Below are 18,530 nucleotides of genomic sequence, written 5' to 3' on the forward strand. Positions count from 1 at the left end.
GTGGCTACAATAGCAGGTCAGATGCTGGGTATTCTGCGGCGAATGACTCACCTCCAAACTCCCCAAAGCCTTTCCATCATCTACAAGGCACAAGTCCGGAGCGTGATGGAATTCTCTCCACTTACCTGGATGAGTGCAGCTCCAACAACACTCAAGAAGCTCCACACCATCCAGGACAAAGCAGCCTGCTTGATTGGCACCCCATCCACCACCCTAAACATTCACTCCCTTCACCACCGGCGCACTGTGGCTGCAGTGTGTACCATCCACAGGATGCACTGCAGCAACTCGCCAAGGCTTCTTCAACAGCACCTCCCAAACCCACAACCTCTACCACCTAGAAGGACAAGGGCAGCAGGTACATGGGAACAACACCACCTGCACGTTCCCCTCCAGTCACACACCATCCTGACTTGGAAATATATCGCCATTCCTTCATCGTCGCTGGGTCAAAATCCTGGAACTCCCTTCCTAACAGCACTGTGGGAGAACCTTCACCACACGGACAGCAGCGGTTCAAGAAGGCGGCTCACCACCACCATCTCAAGGGCTATTAGGAATGGACAATAAATGCCGGCCTCGCCAGCGATGGCCACATCCCTTGAACAAATTTTTTAAAAGTACAGTAGCATCTGCAGGAGTCATTCAGCTGACCTTGTCAGAAGAAACGTACACCCAAGTAAGAAATAAAGAACTTGCATTTATATAGTATCTGTCACAACCTCAGGACATCTCACAGCGCTTTACAGCCAATGAAGTACTTTTGAAGTACTGTTGTGATGTAGGAAATGTAGCAGTCAAGTTGCGCACAGCAAGGTCCCACCAACAGCAATGAGATATAAACCAGATAATCTGTTTTTTAGTGATGTTGGTTGAAGGATAAAAATTGGCCAGGACACCGATGGAAAACTCTCCTACTCTTCTTCAAGTAGTGCTATGGATCTTTTAAATCCAACTGAGAAGGCAGTTAGGGCCTTGCTTTCATAGAATTGTTACAGTACAAAAGGAGGCCATTCAGTCCATTGAGCCTGTACTGGCTTTAATGTCTCACCCGAAAGGCAACACCTTCAACAGTGCTGTACTCAAGTATCTGGTTAGATTATGTGGTTAAAGTTCTAGAGTGGGACTTGAACCTATAACCTTTTGACTCAGAGCTTATAGTACTACCACTAAGCCAAGGTTGATAGCTGCATAAAAGCTTTGCTTTTCAAGGCTATTCTCTGCACTCCTAATACCACCCTATTAGTCTGACAGGCAGACCACCCTTCTCCAATGTACATGTTATTCACTGGGCAGCGTAAGGAAAACTGAACAGGAAGGCTGCAATTACAGAACAGACATTTTTTTCTTTTCTTACTGAGACTCTTTTTATGCGCTGCCTGCTTTGTCCTCTTTGTAGTGTATATTTGTATGTGTTCAAGTGTTCCTATGAAGCATCCCCTCCTTGCCTGGAACCAATAAGCCAGAAGTAGGTTGGCCGTTGAGTTTTTGAGGTACTTCTGGGATTTGGGTGGTTCAGGGCCTCCATCGCCATGGGCACCAGATGGCCCTGCCTCAGGCAGCTACAGTTCCACACCTGTGGTGGCAACTTGGCCCTGGCTGCTTTCTACCAAAAGGAAAGTCATTGATGGTGGGGCTGGAATGGTGTGAATGAGGCGCCTTCGTAAGACAGAACGCACTCACCCTCTGCCACTTCAATCCTGCCCCTGTTTGTGGGGTCAATATCACTGTGACTGTCGGCCTGTTGATCGTCAGTCCACAAAGCAGCAAGGGTGTTGGGGAAGCCCCTATCAATAGTTCTCTGACAAGCTGTCCACCCATCTTGCCCATGGAGGAGCTGAGGTTGCAACCTAAGACTAAATGGCAGCAATCTGACCATCTACGAGAGTTCCAAAGAATGCCATTGCGGGCTCTTCAGTGAAGCACTTAGTGTAGATATTGATGGATGCAGGTAGTGGACTCCTCCACACTAGCCTCCATGTGGTGGAAGTTTTAGGTAGGTCTCCCAATGTTTCCAGATATCTGTCACACTCTGAAAACATTTGTTTCTTAAAGGCTGGGCCCCAGAGGTCAGGTTCACTTCTCTCCTCAACTGTGGTGGGGGGGTGGTGGTGGGGGGGCAACAAGTTCCTCTGGACAGCTGCGTCAACCTGCTATTGTTCACTGGTGTTGTGTGCTGCCCTCAAAATAACCAGGTACATGCCCCATGGTGGAGGTCTCTGCGCTGATTGAGTGCCCGGTGCCTCCACTGAACCCGTCTCTCAGCTCTGCTTCTTCCTGCACACCTGCAGAGACAAAAGGAAGATCAGCCTTTGCAGCAGTTACTTATTTCCAATTGTGATCAAAGAATCTTTGCTGAAGTGTTGAGTTGATGCTCGTGTGAATTCAAACTGTAAGATTCTCAAAATTCACAGATCCCCCAAAAACTCAGAGAAAAACCCTAAAGAAATTCACCTTTACCCTGAGTATGGGAAAACTTTGGCCATTGACTATAATCCTAAAATGGAAGGATAGTTGAGAGGTCACCAGACGAAATCTACAACCCACACGTGGAAGGTGGGAGAATTACTGCTTCAGACATGTCTCTGTTTTAATGCAAAACGGACAGCAGGGGGTCGATAAGCACTCCCATTGAAAGAGATAACTGTTTCCAGACTGGTGGGGCCATGCTTTTGTTTTAATGCAAAACCTATCAACACCTAGGACGTTGGATACAAAAGGAAGCCTTATGTGACAAGCTCTAAATCAGAATTAAAAACAATGACAAATTGGGAGAAGCAATTTGCAATATGATTGGAACCATCAAAAGGCCATCAAAGAACTTTGTAAGAACTGTTTAAACAGACCATTGTAGAAGAGACAGCCACAAGGCGAAAGCTCTCTCTCTCTCTCTCTCTGGCTTGCTGGTTCTGGTGGGCTGCTTGTGTTGGTTCTGCCTGTGTCTGGAAAGAAGAGCAGTTTGTAGTTTCCAGCAAACGACAAGGCGAGGGGAAGGCAGTTTGACAAGGAAGATCAGCAGCTCTAGAAGCAGGCCGACACACAAGAAGAAACTGTCTTGGTTCTGCCTGTGTCTGGAAAGAAGAGCAGTTTCCAGCAGACAACAAGGAAAGCAGTTCGACAGGGAAGGACAGCAGCTCTAGAAGCAAGCTGACACACAAGAAGAAACCAGAGCAACAGCCCCAGTGACCGTCAGACACCTCGCGCCAACAAGGGCCTTACGAAACAAACAACCAACCGAATATTACCACCAACCAACCGGGTAATATTGAGCCACCGCGACCAAAGAAAACCAACTCGGGAGAAAACCGAAGATCCGCAAAGTTTCCACTCTACAATCTATTTCTGACCTACCTCTGGGTGAATTACTGTCAAGGTTTCGTTTGGTGAGCATTATCCCTGGTCCTTTAGAGTCCAACCTAACTAGTACAGTGGGATTTGGGATACTGTAATTTCCCTCGCGTGTACTGTAGTGTTCCCCATTTTATTAGAGTGTTAAGATTGTTGTGTTGTATTTCCTCTCTTGAATAAAGGTCAAAGTTTCTTGCACCAAAACCAGTTGTCTGCTGCGCTTTGTCACAACCCCCAAATAAGTCCAAGGTCTAGAACCCAGGGAGTGGGAGCGCTTCGAACCGCTCTGTAGTCAGAGGTGAAGCTGACACAGACCACCACCCCCTACAAACTGCTTGGTAACAAATACTGACTGTTGCACAAACCCTGAACTGGGGCAATGCCTCTTGGTTCTCTATCTCCTGCCCCCACCTCTGAATCACTGGCCTGAATCTGCAGGGCCAGCTTCTCCACTGCTACAAGCGATTTAGTACAAGAAGAGGAAGGGAGTGAAATTGGTCTCCGCCAGTCGCAGGAAACGGGTTCAATGCAACAGAATATCAGCCGCCCCATTCTACACCCCACCCGATATTCTGTTGCATTGACTTCAATCGGAGTGGAGTGTCAAACGGCTTTTGATTCGCTATGAACCTGTTTCGTGCGACTGGCAACGAATTATTTCACCCCCAAAAATCCTTTGTAAGGTGATCTCACAAATGAAAGATTGCACGAACCAAATCAATAAAGTCCAACACTTACTCTGATACAAATAAGAGCACAGCAAGAGAAGTGTGAAAACAATTGATTTATTTAAATTCTGTACTTTTCCCTGCTGTGCTTCTGCCTGTTTTTGCACAAATGGGAAAATACCAGGTATGTTGGGGAAATACAGAGAAAACATCAAGAAAATCAGGCAAAACTCCCAGGAATTGGATAAGAAGGATCAACCAGGAAGCTCTTCTGGGGACACAGCTGCCGTCAGCATTTTAATTGGAAAGCGTTCTGCATATTTTATTCATGTACAGTACAAATGTGCTGTTTAAATACAATTCCTGACCCAGGAGAGGGAAGCATAGAAGCCATTTCACCTTGCAATGCTGTAGAGATTGTAACCCCTAAACCTCACCTGTTGTCCCTTCTTGATGCCGCTCTCTAAATCATTTTCCTGATCCCGTTCTTGTTTATTAGACCTGTCTTCAGAATCCTCAGCTCTTTAGACATTATCTTTATCGGCTGAAACTTTGCTTCAAACAGCTCAATAATCTTCAACTTGAAGATTAAACATCAGCGGCAGTCGATGCTGAGGAGTTTTATGAAGTAAAAGGTAAACTCAAAATAAACAGCAGAAATATTGAGGCAAGAAGTAATGAGATTCAATTCTTTAAATATTTATAACATTTCCCATTTTAATGATTATTTACAGTCACATGGTTCATTAAATTATTTATTAAATGATTAATATTTTTGTGCAGAAGTTGACACTTGTTTCCCTGCAGGGTTTTATCTTTTTCATTAACTAATGCTTCTCTTCTCCCCATGTTTCTACATTTCTCACTTTTCCTCTCTGCTCCCCCTCCCACACAAACCCTGAGGCCTGAACACAACTCAGGAGACAGGAAGCCGAACCCCAGATTTCTGCACCACCGTCAATAAGCCCCCAGTCCAAAACAAACCTCTGGATGGATCTCCTATGTGTGTGGAACTGAATGGCCTCTGTTGTCAGGAATACATGGCAGAGAAAGCCTGGTAACTGCACTGATTTTTCTCCATAGTTTCTTTTCAGACAATTTTCAGGCAGCAGATGCTGCAATAACCTGAACTTGTAAAGTGTGGAGGTTTGAGTGCGGTCTGTGAATTAGGGTCACACAGAGCGAGGACCCAACTCATCTCCACTGTGGCAGCTGGACTACACTAACCAGGAGACCTGGGATTCAAACATCTGACCGCTAACAGTGAGGAAATATTGAAGACGAAGGTGTGTGCAAATCAGGGATTTACCACATCACTGATTGTTTTGGCACAAGGTGATTCTAACAGACTGAAACATTCGGATCTGACTTTCTCAGGGACCATGCTGGGGTTTTAAAGTGCGATATTAGCCAGTCACAGTGTGAATGTTTAGGTTCCTGTGAGGTAATTTTGCAAGTAATCCTTTTGAAACATTCATCTACACATTGCAGATCGAGATATCAGCAAACTGCGATGGTGTTTTCCCGAATGTGACAGGGAACTGGGAAATGTATCCCACCAGACCACAAAAGAGCTTGGGCGCCAGATCGAGAGACCATCAGTTCATCAGATGTAGTTGAGAGCTGACTCACGAAACCACCATGGAATCGGGCACTGTGAACACACAGCCCCCAGAGAACCACAGAAAAGTGACCCCCACACAAGACACTGTGGATCACCTCAATGACCAGCGTTACCCAAAAATACTCAACTGGGTAAGATCTTCAGTGTAAGTGGACCTAGATTTACCAATCGCTGTCATTTTAACACCAGGTTTAACCCATTTAAAATGAATGAGTTGTGTTCAGCATTAAAACAATGAAAACTATATGGCTGTATGGCTTTATAGACCCATGCAACCATAGACATTTACAGCACAGAAGGAGACCATTCTACCCATTGTATCCGTGCTGGCTCTTAGCTAGAACAGGACTAATCGCTGCTGAGCCAACGGATGGGAATTTAGCAGAAATAGTACTCTTGGGTTGTGGTAAGTTACACATCACACGGTTGCCTTGTATTCTGTGGATGATATTAAAAGTATAAAGAGAATATTTACTGATGTTCATTCTTGTTGTTTCTCACTTCACTGATCAGATAAGAGTTCACCAGACACAGCGCTCAAACCAGCCTGTCATACACTTGTGACAAGTTTCCTCAGTCTAATGGTAGCTGCTGGTGAGCTGGGATTTTGCTGCTGGAACTGGGTGTGGGGAGATGGACAAGTGATACAGTATCAAGTCTGCTTACTTCACTCATGTAGAGGTTTCAATCATTGGGTTGTCTGGTACTTAAATCTGTTACTTGATGAAGTGTTTTATGAAAGTGGAGCCCTGCTCATCGTTTAGAAGCAAACAATGAAGTTTGCTGAATCTTGTCTTGTTGGAATCACATTTTAAATTTTAACCGAAAGCCCACTGCATAAATGACCCCAGTCCCTTGATTAAGTGGAGCTTCTGTTGGGAAGGATCAGGAAAATAATATATTGAAAACGTCTGGAATTCCTTCTCTCCGTTGTTTGCTCTGAACCATGAAGCTCATGGTGCAGCAATGGCTGAGAGCTGTAGAATTCCAGAGTTCCCCTTCACCTTTCTCTCTTACATGTAGGTTGCCAACATCACATGGTGGAGGTGAAAAGTTGGTCGAGGTTGTAGGAACTCCTGGGGCTCAATATTACGGGGAAATTGTGGGTGCGTTGGGGGCATGGGGGCTCCGAAAATCAGGGAAATCCCATTTGGGTTCGGAAGCCGGCTCCAACCCGCCGACTTCCGAGCTCCCCACGGACACACCTATGTTTGTGCGGGCGTCCGGAATCCGGAAGTTCCGCCGGCTTGCCAAATGTACCTTATTGAGGTACTTCAGGCACTTTACTTCTGACAGATTACTTACTTAGAACGATTTTTAATTTACCTCAGCGTCTTGCCCACCACTTCTGATTCACGCCTGGCCTGGTGAAACGTTAGAACTCAAAATCAACTTACCTTTCCACCCTGCTCCGATGTTCGATGTCTCCCCCTCCGATCTCCCACTCTTCACCCCCCCCCGATTTTCCCCAACCTCCCCCTCTTTACACCCCCGATGTCCCCCCAGTCTCCCCCTCTTCATCCCCCTGATGTCCCCACGATCTCCCCCTCTTCACCCCCTGCTCTCCACCCGACCTCCCCCTCTTTACACCCCCGATGTCCCCCCAATCTCCCCCTCTTCATCCCCCTGATGTCCCCACGATCTCCCCCTCTTATCCCCCCCGATGTTCCCCCAACCTCCCCCTCTTTACCCCGATCTTCCTCTCTCCCCCCCGATCTTCCTCTGCCCCCCCGATCTTCCTCTCTCCCCCCAATCTTCCCTCTCCCCCCCGATCTTCCCCCTCCCCCCCGATCTTCCTCTCCCCCCGATCTTCCTCTCTCCCCCCCGATCTTCCCCTCGCCCCCCCCCGATCTTCCTCTCTCCCCCCGATCTTCCCTCACCCCCCCGATCTTCCTTTCTCCCCCCCCCGATCTTCCCCCTCCCCCCCCGATCTTCCTCTCTCCCCCCCCGATCTTCCTCTGCCCCCCCCGATCTTCCTCTCTCCCCCCGATCTTCCCTCTCCCCCCCGATCTTCCTTTCTCCCCCCCCCCGATCTTCCCCCTCCCCCCCCGATCTTCCTCTCCCCCCGATCTTCCTCTCTCCCCCCCGATCTTCCCCTCGCCCCCCCCCGATCTTCCTCTCTCCCCCCGATCTTCCCTCTCCCCCCCGATCTTCCTTTCTCCCCCCCCGATCTTCCCCCTCCCCCCCCGATCTTCCCCCTCCCCCCCCGATCTTCCTCTCTCCCCCCGATCTTTCCTCTCCCCCCCGATCTTCCTTTCTCCCCCCCCGATCTTCCCCCTCCCCCCCCCCCCGATCTTCCTCTCCCCCCCCGATCTTCCCCTCTCCTCCCTGATCTTCCATTCCAGCGCCGGATGACATCTCACTCTCTCTCTTTCTCTGCCCCCGCCTCGTGTTGCAGCTCCTGTCGACAGCCGGCCTGTCAATCAGGCTGGCTGCTGGGTGCGAAACTCGGAGAGCACGTTAATCATCATCAATCACAATGCGATCGGGTCGGAAATGGTAAGTATTGTTCATTCGGGTTTGCCACGAGCACCTTCATCCCCCGCACCCCACAGCCCACCCACCACTATTGCAAAATTGAGCTCCTGATGTAGGAAGTCTTGCCCCCAGCCTTGCCCCCTCTTACCTCGAGGGTCATGTTTGGGGTGGGCAAGGCTCTGCCCCAACAAGCCTTTGTGGGTACATCAATACCCAGGTCAGGAGCTGCCTTATCTGGGTCCCAACCTAGTATCTGGTCCTTCTGGTGTACCCCCACCAAACTTACAGTGGGAATATGCCAGAAGGGCTGAAGATTTTCATGCTGTTCATTTGTAGTTTTTATTCTAACATACAGAGATGGCTTTTCAGGGGTCCTGCCCGGCGGAAACGGGACAATGGGGCCCCAAAAATTGTGGGGAACGATTTATTGCCCCATTTCCAATAATGGTGCTGCCGGCACCAATTTCTAGGGCTCCTTAGATTAACTGTGCTGGGCGGCTGCCTGAGCATGGCAGTGGACTAATAATGATATTCAAATAGGCTCCTATGACTTGATTAGAACTCTGATGCAATTTTTGGCAGGCAAAACAGAAGTAACACTGAGGGCTGGGCCCGACCGGCAATCCTTGGCGGTGAAGACAGGAATCGGCATTTAGGAGCAGTGTTTAAAGGGACAAGCAGCTCACAGAGAAAACTGGTCAGTACTTTTGCTGATGTTGATATTTCAGTGCCGTGGAAGGATTCACAACTTGAGAAGTGATTACAACACGATGTTGAGATGAGGACCCTTGAGATGCTCGTGGTCGGCAACCTCTCGCAGCTCGGGCCATTGAGGGGAGGGCTGGAGACTGCAACATCTCAGCTGTTGCCGGGGCAGCCTGGCCCAGCTGCCTTTCATGCACCATGGCAGACACTGGTTCAGTGGGTGGCACGGGAGCAGGCGTGGGAGCGGGCAGCATGTGCCATTTCCACTGAGCAATTTCCACTCCCATGGGCCTGCAGGACCTCAGTCCCGGTGATCTGCGGTTGAACAGACCGTAGGAGATCGGAGACGCTGCTGAAGCACAGGTCACGTGTTCCAACAGCCTTTTGACACCGGCAGATAGTGAGGAGCCCAGAGCCTGAATGGCACCAGTCTGAGCTTCGATCAATGCTGCCCGAAGTGTTAACACAGACTCCTGGGCAGATGCCCCGTCTGCAGTGTCCACAGAGGTGACCACATGCTCCATGGTAGACTCCAGAATGGCGTACATGTTGGAATGGAACTCCTCCATACTCTCAGACAAGCTGCAGTAACTCATAGGCAGACAGTCCAATATCCCCAACAACTGCTGGTGCGTGTGAAGCAGTCTCCTTCTGTGGGCTGGACCTCTGAGGTCTGTGTCTTGATCGTCTATACCAGAGACAGGACCAGGGCCAGGTCTGTGTCCCGATCATCTATATCAGAGATAGGACCCCTGCCTGGTCTGTATCTCGATCCTCTATAGCTGAACTAGGACCTGGGTCTGCCCTCCATGTCCTGGATTCCCGTTTCCACTGCCTCCTTCTTCTTGTTTCGAGAGCTGTGCTGTGCAATGACTTCTACCTCACCCTCTATCTGAGCCAGTGCTTCTTATCGGGAGGGTTGTCCATCTCCAAAGCTTCTGCTTGATCTTCCAAAGTATGCGGAAAATCTAGAGAAAGGGAGAAGGGACTAAGGTTACTAGGGACATGACAGTTAACAAAGCAATTGAGAACTTTCAGCACTAGTCAGCACCATGGTACCACATGGACTATGCAGAATAGTGAGACGAAAAAGGGATAATAGTAATAAAGGCAGACACCTGCTGTGGGTTTGTGCCAGCCTTGCCATCACCAATGGTTCTAGTTGTTCCTTGGCCCAATATCTGGATGACTTCCTCCTCCATCTGACTGAGATGATGCACGGAGGCAGGCATCTCCCCACCCTCCACCGCCCTCTCCCCTCTCTGACTCTGGTTAGGGCCCACTCCCTCTGGTTGTGATACATCTTCTCCTGATGAAAGAGTTGCAGAAAGTTAGTGTTTCTTTGTTGTAAACTGTTGTTCAGATGCGTGAGGCTTCTTCATCCAGAGAGCATGCCGAGAGGGAAAAGCAATAAGTTCGGAGAAGGATGGGGAGGTGCTCCTGTGGTAAGAGAATGGGCGCAGTGAGAAAAGGTGAAAGCGATTAGCAGAAGAGTGAAAGGCCTTCCTGTTGTGAGCAGTTGACTGCTGTGGAAAACTATAAGCTTTGCCTTACTAAATTGACTTTCTAATACACTAAACCATAAAGCTGACCATATTAATGTAGAAATATTGAACCATTATAGAAGCAAAGCATGATGGAATAAGTTGACCATGTTAGCTAACCAGCTGAATTTAATAAGAAGCTTGAAGTGTACACTTTCCCAGCAAAGACACTTTCCCAGCAAAGACACACAGAAGGGCTATTGTCTTTGCTTATGAGATAACTGTCTAACTAACAGAAATTAATGACCACATAACCTTGAGACCAAGACAGTCTCTACTGATAAGGGAGCTGTGTTGCTAGAGCAACGTACCTTTCCCAGATCCTGTGAGAGGCCACCGAGGGGGATGGGGGCCTGGGGGTTGGGTCCCTATTTTTGATTGACTAAAACACTTGAACCAATGAGATTGTACATGTACGCCTATATTCAATGATAGACAAACATTACTGAAATAAGTGTATAAAAAAGAAAGCTAAATCCTTTGTCTTTCGAAGTCGTAGCCTCAACCTTTGATTGAGGTGGACTTCCCTTGTATACAAGCTTCTTGGTAATAAATTCTTACTTGTCTGAAATAAGTGTTTTGGAGTTAATGCATTGTGTATAATAGGTAATTAAGTTCTTTTCGACAGTTTCTTGGAGGTCCCACCGAGATCGCTTGTGATCTCCGGTAAGTGCGGACACATTTGTCTGTGCAAGCCCAGACACACAGCGATTGAAAGGTGAATGCATTAACTGACGTGACTAATTCTTCTGTTTGCCTTTAGGAATTGGAAGGCGATCATAGGAAATGTGTTTCGTATAGACAAGGAAAGAAAAAGGGGAAAAGTGTGATGTGTGACAGATTACTCAATATTGTCAGCTGCGGTGTTGTAGTAACGGGCTGAGAGAGAGCAATAATGGAGTAGATCTGTGAATACCGGTGATACTAGGAGTGAAGTTGAGGTTGCTGTATGGGATCGATAGACTGTCACCTCCTAGTGGAGAGGCGCCAGAAGAAAAGGTAACCAGTTACAGATTTGTTTTTAAAAAAAAAAAAATTTTTTGTGTGTAAAGTTATAATTTGGATAAGCGCAGACTAAATGTTGCGTAATTCGGAAAAGTGCGAAATTTGCAAGTCTGTAGTGGCGACAAACGCAGACTGGTGTGGATGTCGTGGATTCGGAAAAAGTGCGAAATTCTGGTTTACCTGAATTAAGTGTTTAGGTAGAAACACTGATAGTGCTCAAGTGTAGGAGCACTTTCTAAAAAATCTTGCGTAAGTCAGCTGATTCAACTAAGTGCAGACGTTTCTCTCACGCACCTAGTCTGAGCTGGTTAAGGTGAATGTAGAGAACACATGACGTCTTGTCCGATCAGCTGAATTATCAAGTATAGAATTGTGATAGTTAAGATAGGTCTTGATTGTTGTGTAATTACAGTGTGGAGGATTGTACAAACTATAAGCCATGGACGCCAACGCTAGCAAAATCCCTCCAAAGGGAACACCTGCTGCTCACATGTACAGAAACTTTGGAAAAGAATCAACTGACGAGTTGATAGTTTGGTCCAAATGGACCAGAACTAAGAAATATCCCTTTCCCAAAGACGGTACATTTAATATGGATAGAATTAAGTGACTAGAAAAATGTTTAAAAGACAGAGACCCGGAAAAGAAAGGGTCCTTTTGTTTTGGTGTACTGTCTCTTTAAAAAAGCCTGTCCTGATTGTGTGTTTTTTTTTCGGTGTTGTGGGCCACGCCCCCTTCTTACTGCGTCTTACGTGTTTTCTTCTTTTGTGTAATGTATCTGTTTTGTCTTGTGTTCAATTCTGATATTGCTGAATTAAAATTGGAGTTATTGAGGTTAAGTGACCTATTAAATTCTGGTTCTTATAAAATGTGGGCATGTTAAATTCCAGACATGGGATCTTCTAAAAAATTGGCATTTTGAATTTTTATTTTTGTGATTGGCTGTGGTTTAAAAAAGATTTAAAAAATTAACGGGACAGAAAAAAAGCTATCTGGTATCACAGTGATAGGAAAAGTCGGAAACCTGGAACAGCTCGGAGAGTTGGTTATAATCAAACCCACTAAAACTATGTGAAAAAAAAAAGAATTGGAAAACTATAGTTGTGTATGACGAGCAAATTATAAAAGTTACGAAGACTAACTATAAACTAAAATGTACGATGGAAGATGTTATTTCCCGGTATGAATTTTTTCTAAACAAAAGAATTTATGTGAAATTCACCAAGACAAAATGAAGTTTAATTGTAAAGAAAAGATAAAGTGCAGATTTAAAGAATTACAAGTTACATTTGCAGGATGATCTCTAGTTATAAATTAAACTGATCTTCGAAGCATTCTTGTGCTATTGTGATTGATTAAACACTATGATTAAAAATAAATCTCAAAATAGTGTGCAAATATATAGTGTAAAAGCAATCCATAAATGTGAAAAAAAAAATCAGTCAAACCTGTGTGAAGAGAAATTTTGATTGTGGAAACTTAATCTCAGAGGGAGTAGTATCAAATTACTCCTACCACAAGAGCAAGTTAATGTTAACCCCTTCCATCTCAAGAAGCCAGACTGTCATGCCAAGAGCAGTTCAAACAGATAGAAATGACCCAGTCGGTTGAGAACTGTCTGAAGCTAACCATTACACAGATGAACATGAGGTAACAATTGGTATAGGTTAGAATTGGAAGTCCATTACTTGAGCTATGTACTGACACAGGGTACTAAACGCCTATCAGTTTTACCCCGCCACAGTATGATAACGAAGTTCGACAAGTTCGGGGCTATTCACGAATAGTAGATACAATACAAGATCTGACCAAAGAGGGGAGACCTTCCCTGACAAATTATATAACTCGCGTTGAGAATACTAAGAAAATTCAACAATTATCTCAACACCTCCTAACTCAAGTGTTAAAACAAAGCGAGACATGGAATGGAGGTGGACATCGTAAAAGAGATAGATTTGTACATCTTGAAAACACAGAGATTAGGACTTGGAGTTAGAAATTCCAATCTGCAGTCCTACGTACATCTGTATGTGGGAGAGACAGTGTTTATTTCAGACAGGCTGCACGCTCCAGAGAGAGAGAGAGAGGGACTAGGCAAATTCTCTCTCCTGTTTTATTTTCTGGATTTGTTTCGGGTAAAAAGATTATTCCTTTGGACAAAATAAATAATAAAAGATGATTTGACAAATTAACCCCTTGGGCTCTCAAGAAGAGCCGCAATGGATTTTCTCTGTTTCTTTTAAAACAGGTGACCCTGGTTACCAAGAGTAATTACAAAGTTACGGTGCAACCTTTGCTGGACAAATTTGGTGCATGAAACGATCCAGTGATGTTAAAGATTTAAGACTTTAGCTGCAGACATCAGCAGATACCAAATGTCACAGCGTGGTGATATCAACCTGATTCTCTTCCTTTAAAAACATTTTGATTTGTTTTGTTTTAACCCATTTATTGTCTTCCGAGACAGAGTGCTCGAGGTGGGAAGATATGGGAGTTACATCCAAAAGTAATTACAAGTACTTCTGTCTCTACTATAAAACCACAAAGCCTGGACATAATATGTTTCTGAAATTGGAATTGATAAGAAAAATTTATATGAGTTGCTATTCAAGCACTCGAGAAAGGAAAGATTTACTTGTAATTTAAGGGGATAATCAAATTATATTTAAAATAAAAGAAGTCCAGTCTAAATGGTTCCTATTGAATGCTGTGTATCAAGGAAGAATTCTTTTCGAGAGGGAAGAAAAATTTTACATTGACAAGTCCTGTCAGTCCAACAATACTGCTCTCAAGTTGGGATAATTGTGAAATGATAGAAGGGACTCGGGCACAATATAGTGGGATATTTTGGGAAATGAAAAGCGATTCAAGAAGAAATTACGTAAAATAAACAAATTTTGGGATATTAGAGCTGACTGTAAATATTGTATCGGACAGTAACATTGATTTGGCAACATTAGATCAAAAGGTCAGAGATTTAGGGTCTCGCATTAAAGATATATTTAAAAATAAATGAAAAAACAGATAAGGAATTGTCTGAGGATCAAATGCTGACCATACATTTGCAAAGGATAGCTACAGTGCTAGAAACACATGCCCAAACCATTAATAAATTAATAAAAGAGGAATATAACGTATCTTAGCAGGCGGCTGCTAATGACATCCGCAGTACCTATGGTAACTGGATTGTGGAACAGACACGAGAGAACCTAGCCCAGATACAGGCAGGGGAAGTACCCTTATGGATAATGAATCAACAAACCGAGGGTGAACCTGACCTGTGGGCATGATGGAGGTGGTACCTCCGACCGGCTGTTACCAAACAAGAACATCACCCCTTGCCAATTCAGGGCAATGGTGCGGGTGTACCCTACTCAAGTGGAGTGTAAACCTGACGGAGGAGGGCTCCTAGGGTTGGTACTAGTAATACCGGTGATGGCACCCGATACCCAGGGACGAGAGGTGTAACAAGTACAGAATATTGGGGTAATGAAGGACGGAATGCACATATCCCATCACAATATGTTACCATATGCTGAAAAATTTTTTTTTAAGGGAATTTGGCTGAAACAAAATTAAAGGGATGTGTTACTAGACATGCTGTCACTGTATGTCCACACAGTGTTGGACACAGCCCAGAAGCACAGTGTGGGTTTAACAATACCGGTACCATGGAAGCCCTAGAGGCGGATCTAAAACCCACTCAAGTGGCATATGCCGGAGGGGGCGAATATTGTGTTACAACTAATTTGAAAACATTTAAATATGCCAATCTAACTTGTGATATTTTAAGTCCAGAATTCTACTCCATTCCTGAAGTCCTGGTTCGGATTGGACCCGAGGAACTGGTAGAGATACACCGGCATAACCTCACCACCTTACAAGTTTCTGAGGATGTCAATAAAGGACTTAAAAGAATATCAGGACACATTTGGGTATCTGATACCCCTGTTGCCTAAATACTTGAAAGCATTGCAAATGGAGATATGCCTCTCCCAGAAGGTTTATTATAACCTACAACAGGACAATAAAAACATTAAGCATGACATTGACCAAATTAAAGTCACCACTTGGTGGGATGACCTCTGGAATTTGGGACTGAATATACAGATCCATCCTTGGATTAGATTAATGTCACATGTATTAGTCGTAGTGCAGTTTGTTGTAATGTCCTTCTTGATTTTCATTGCATGTAATAAATGTACGCAGAGGATGAAGGGTTTGGTAAAGGCAGTAAAACAGAGCCTGGGTGAGAATGTCCCCATTGTCTCTGTGATTTCAACTAAGAAAACATCTTAATGGTACCGTGAGTAGCACCCGCTGGGGTAAGGTGCATGTAAAAGGGGAGACAATCATAGTTTGATAGGATTATCAGATGCTCTGCCTCTCTTCCACCCGGACTGGTGGCCAACACGAAGGGAACCTGGTTAAGATGAGGTACAGCATCTAACGGGATATTGTAGGGATAAAATTTTGGATTTAGGAATATAAAGGGGTGGGTCCCAATCTCGAGTTCAAAGGTCAGGCCTAGTAGTTGATTAATTAACCCATAAATCCCCATACAAGGACCCCGGCGATGGCGTACCAGAAAAAAAAAACTGACTGATTAATTAAACTGTTATAAGAGACTGTTGCAGCATGGCATGTCCTAAACTTTTAAATCAATTGAGAATAATTAGCTCGGCATGCCTGATTGTGTGGGTGGGAACTGGCATAAAACCTGCTACAACCCCTGCTGCAAGCAGACTCAATCGTGTTTCAAGAGAACTGCATGTCAATACTTTTTTATACATGTCATATATGTATGCAAAGCGTCAAGGTATCTCTAGTTGCTGGGTGTGCTCACATATCCCAATTCAATCTAAGGGAGGCATTCCACTCAGACCAGTCCCCCTAACTTCCCAAGAAATAGCAGAGTGGGTAATAAATCAAATTGAAATTAATGGGAACAGAATGCGAGATAGTGGCTGGATAAACTCGAGAACAAGTAAGGCAATGTTTGTGAGAAAGCAATGGAAGGAGTACACAGTCACAACAAAATGTGAAACCAGATTTCGGGGGTGGTACCAACCTAATTACGATCAGACCCATAAACCTCCTTTTCTAATCCTTACAAATACACCAAGAACTAATGGAGCAATATGTTTGAGTAAGAATTCAGTAGGGGGTGATGTAATGGGATGGAGTAATTGCACTCAGTATATAAATATGACAGTAACCAGCATCAGTAGTACCATCAGATGGAAGCCTTGCACAGGTGGCCAAATTTACATAGATAGAATAAACATAAAGAATTCCCCTGCAATTACTGCGTATAATGAAACCTACTTTATTTGTGGCCACAAGGCATACCCATGGTTGGCTCAAAGATGGACAGGATCATGTTACTTGGGATATGTAATACCACATGTCCGACACTCATCATCCCTGCCTCAATATCCTGCTGGGCAACGAGTAAAGAGGGTAATTACTGAGGCTGACCGATCCTGGGCCATTGCTTTCCCTAGGTGGGGAGTGAGCATGGCCACCAGAGAAATTATTAAATTAGCCAATATTTGGGAAATAGTCGCTAATGATACGGCAGAAGCCTTAAAGGAAATAAGTGCAGAAATGATAGCCATTCGTACCGTCACCTTACAAAACCGTATGGCCCTTGATTATCTATTGGCAGAGAAAGGAGGAACATGCACACTAATTGGATCTGAATGTTGTACCTACATACCTGATAGTTCAGAGAATATTACTAATTTGGCCAATCACATCCAAAGGGAAGTTGAGAAATTCAAGCAGCCCCCTTCATTCACTCTTTGGGGCTGGGCAACAGGATGGCTGGGTTCTATTGGGACTTCTCTAGTTCAGGGACTAGTCATATCTATTGTTATAATTCTTATAGCCTATTGCTTTGTCAAATGCTGCTGTGTTATGATGTCCAACCTGGGTACACATATAGCGCCCACAAATTTGATGGTGCAAGTAGGGGTGACACAGGATGAGGCGACACAGGAGGAGTTTGAACATCTGGGTGGAATAATGCCTTATTAAAGTGTTGTCCTTTTTTTAATATATGAAGGACAAAAGGTGGGAATGTGGAAAACTATAAGCTTTGCCTTACTAAATTGACTTTCTAATACACTAAACCATAAAGCTGACCATATTAATGTAGAAATATTGAACCATTATAGAAGCAAAGCATGATGGAATAAGTTGACCATGTTAGCTAACCAGCTGAATTTAATAAGAAGCTTGAAGTGTACACTTTCCCAGCAAAGACACTTTCCCAGCAAAGACACACAGAAGGGCTATTGTCTTTGCTTATGAGATAACTGTCTAACTAACAGAAATTAATGACCACATAACCTTGAGACCAAGACAGTCTCTACTGATAAGAGAGCTGTGTTGCTAGAGCAACGTACCTTTCCCAGATCCTGTGAAAGGCCATCAAGGGGGATGGGGGCCTGGGGGTTGGGTCCCTATTTTTGATTGACTAAAACACTTGAACCAATGAGATTGTACATGTACGCCTATATTCAATGATAGACAAACATTACTGAAATAAGTGTATAAAAAAGAAAGCTAAATCCTTTGTCTTTCGAAGTCGTAGCCTCAACCTTTGATTGAGGTGGACTTCCCTTGTATACAAGCTTCTTGGTAATAAATTCTTACTTGTCTGAAATAAGTGTTTTGGGGTTAATGCATTGTGTATAATAGGTAATTAAGTTCTTTTCGACACTGCTGTTAGTGACTGTTGTGAGATTGTGAGCAGCAGGTGAGTGTTTGTTTATAAGGAGAAGGAGAGCTGATGCTGTGACCTGCTGTGAGTGGAGAACAAGGATGCAGAGTGTAGGGGGAGAAGAATGAAGGGGGGGTGGGGGGTGGGGTGGCAAAAAAACTGCTATGGAAAGGTGTGACTCATATAAATGGAGACAGGAAGACTTGAATCTCACCTTTGCTGTCCTGGTCAGGTCATTTAACCTCATCCTACACTGAAGTTCATGTGCACAGGATAATGCTGGGGATACTTACCTCATCAGCAACATCCTTCCAGGACTGAAGCTGCATGTGTTTTGGCACCCTGGCACCCTGGTGCCATCCTTTGGTAAGAGGACCTGCCTCCTCACCCGACCTGATCCACCAGCACCACGATGTCACTGAATCTAG

At 44.9% G+C, this 18,530-nt stretch overlaps 1 long non-coding RNA gene across 2 annotated transcripts; it reads left to right on the forward strand.

Annotated features, from left to right (window-relative positions):
* The first annotated feature begins 10,929 nt into the window (after nt 1-10,929).
* On the forward strand, nt 10,930-18,048 carry LOC137323886 (uncharacterized). 2 transcript variants are annotated; one of them, XR_010963463.1, is made up of 2 exons: nt 10,930-11,366; nt 15,166-18,048. It is a non-coding gene; the product is annotated as an uncharacterized lncRNA (long non-coding RNA). The 2 variants fall into 2 exon arrangements; XR_010963464.1 differs by having other exon boundaries at nt 15,171-18,048.
* Nucleotides 18,049-18,530: the final 482 nt, after the last annotated feature.

The sequence above is a fragment of the Heptranchias perlo genome, chromosome 7, assembly GCF_035084215.1.
Source record: "Heptranchias perlo isolate sHepPer1 chromosome 7, sHepPer1.hap1, whole genome shotgun sequence".
Classification (NCBI taxonomy): domain Eukaryota; kingdom Metazoa; phylum Chordata; class Chondrichthyes; order Hexanchiformes; family Hexanchidae; genus Heptranchias; species Heptranchias perlo.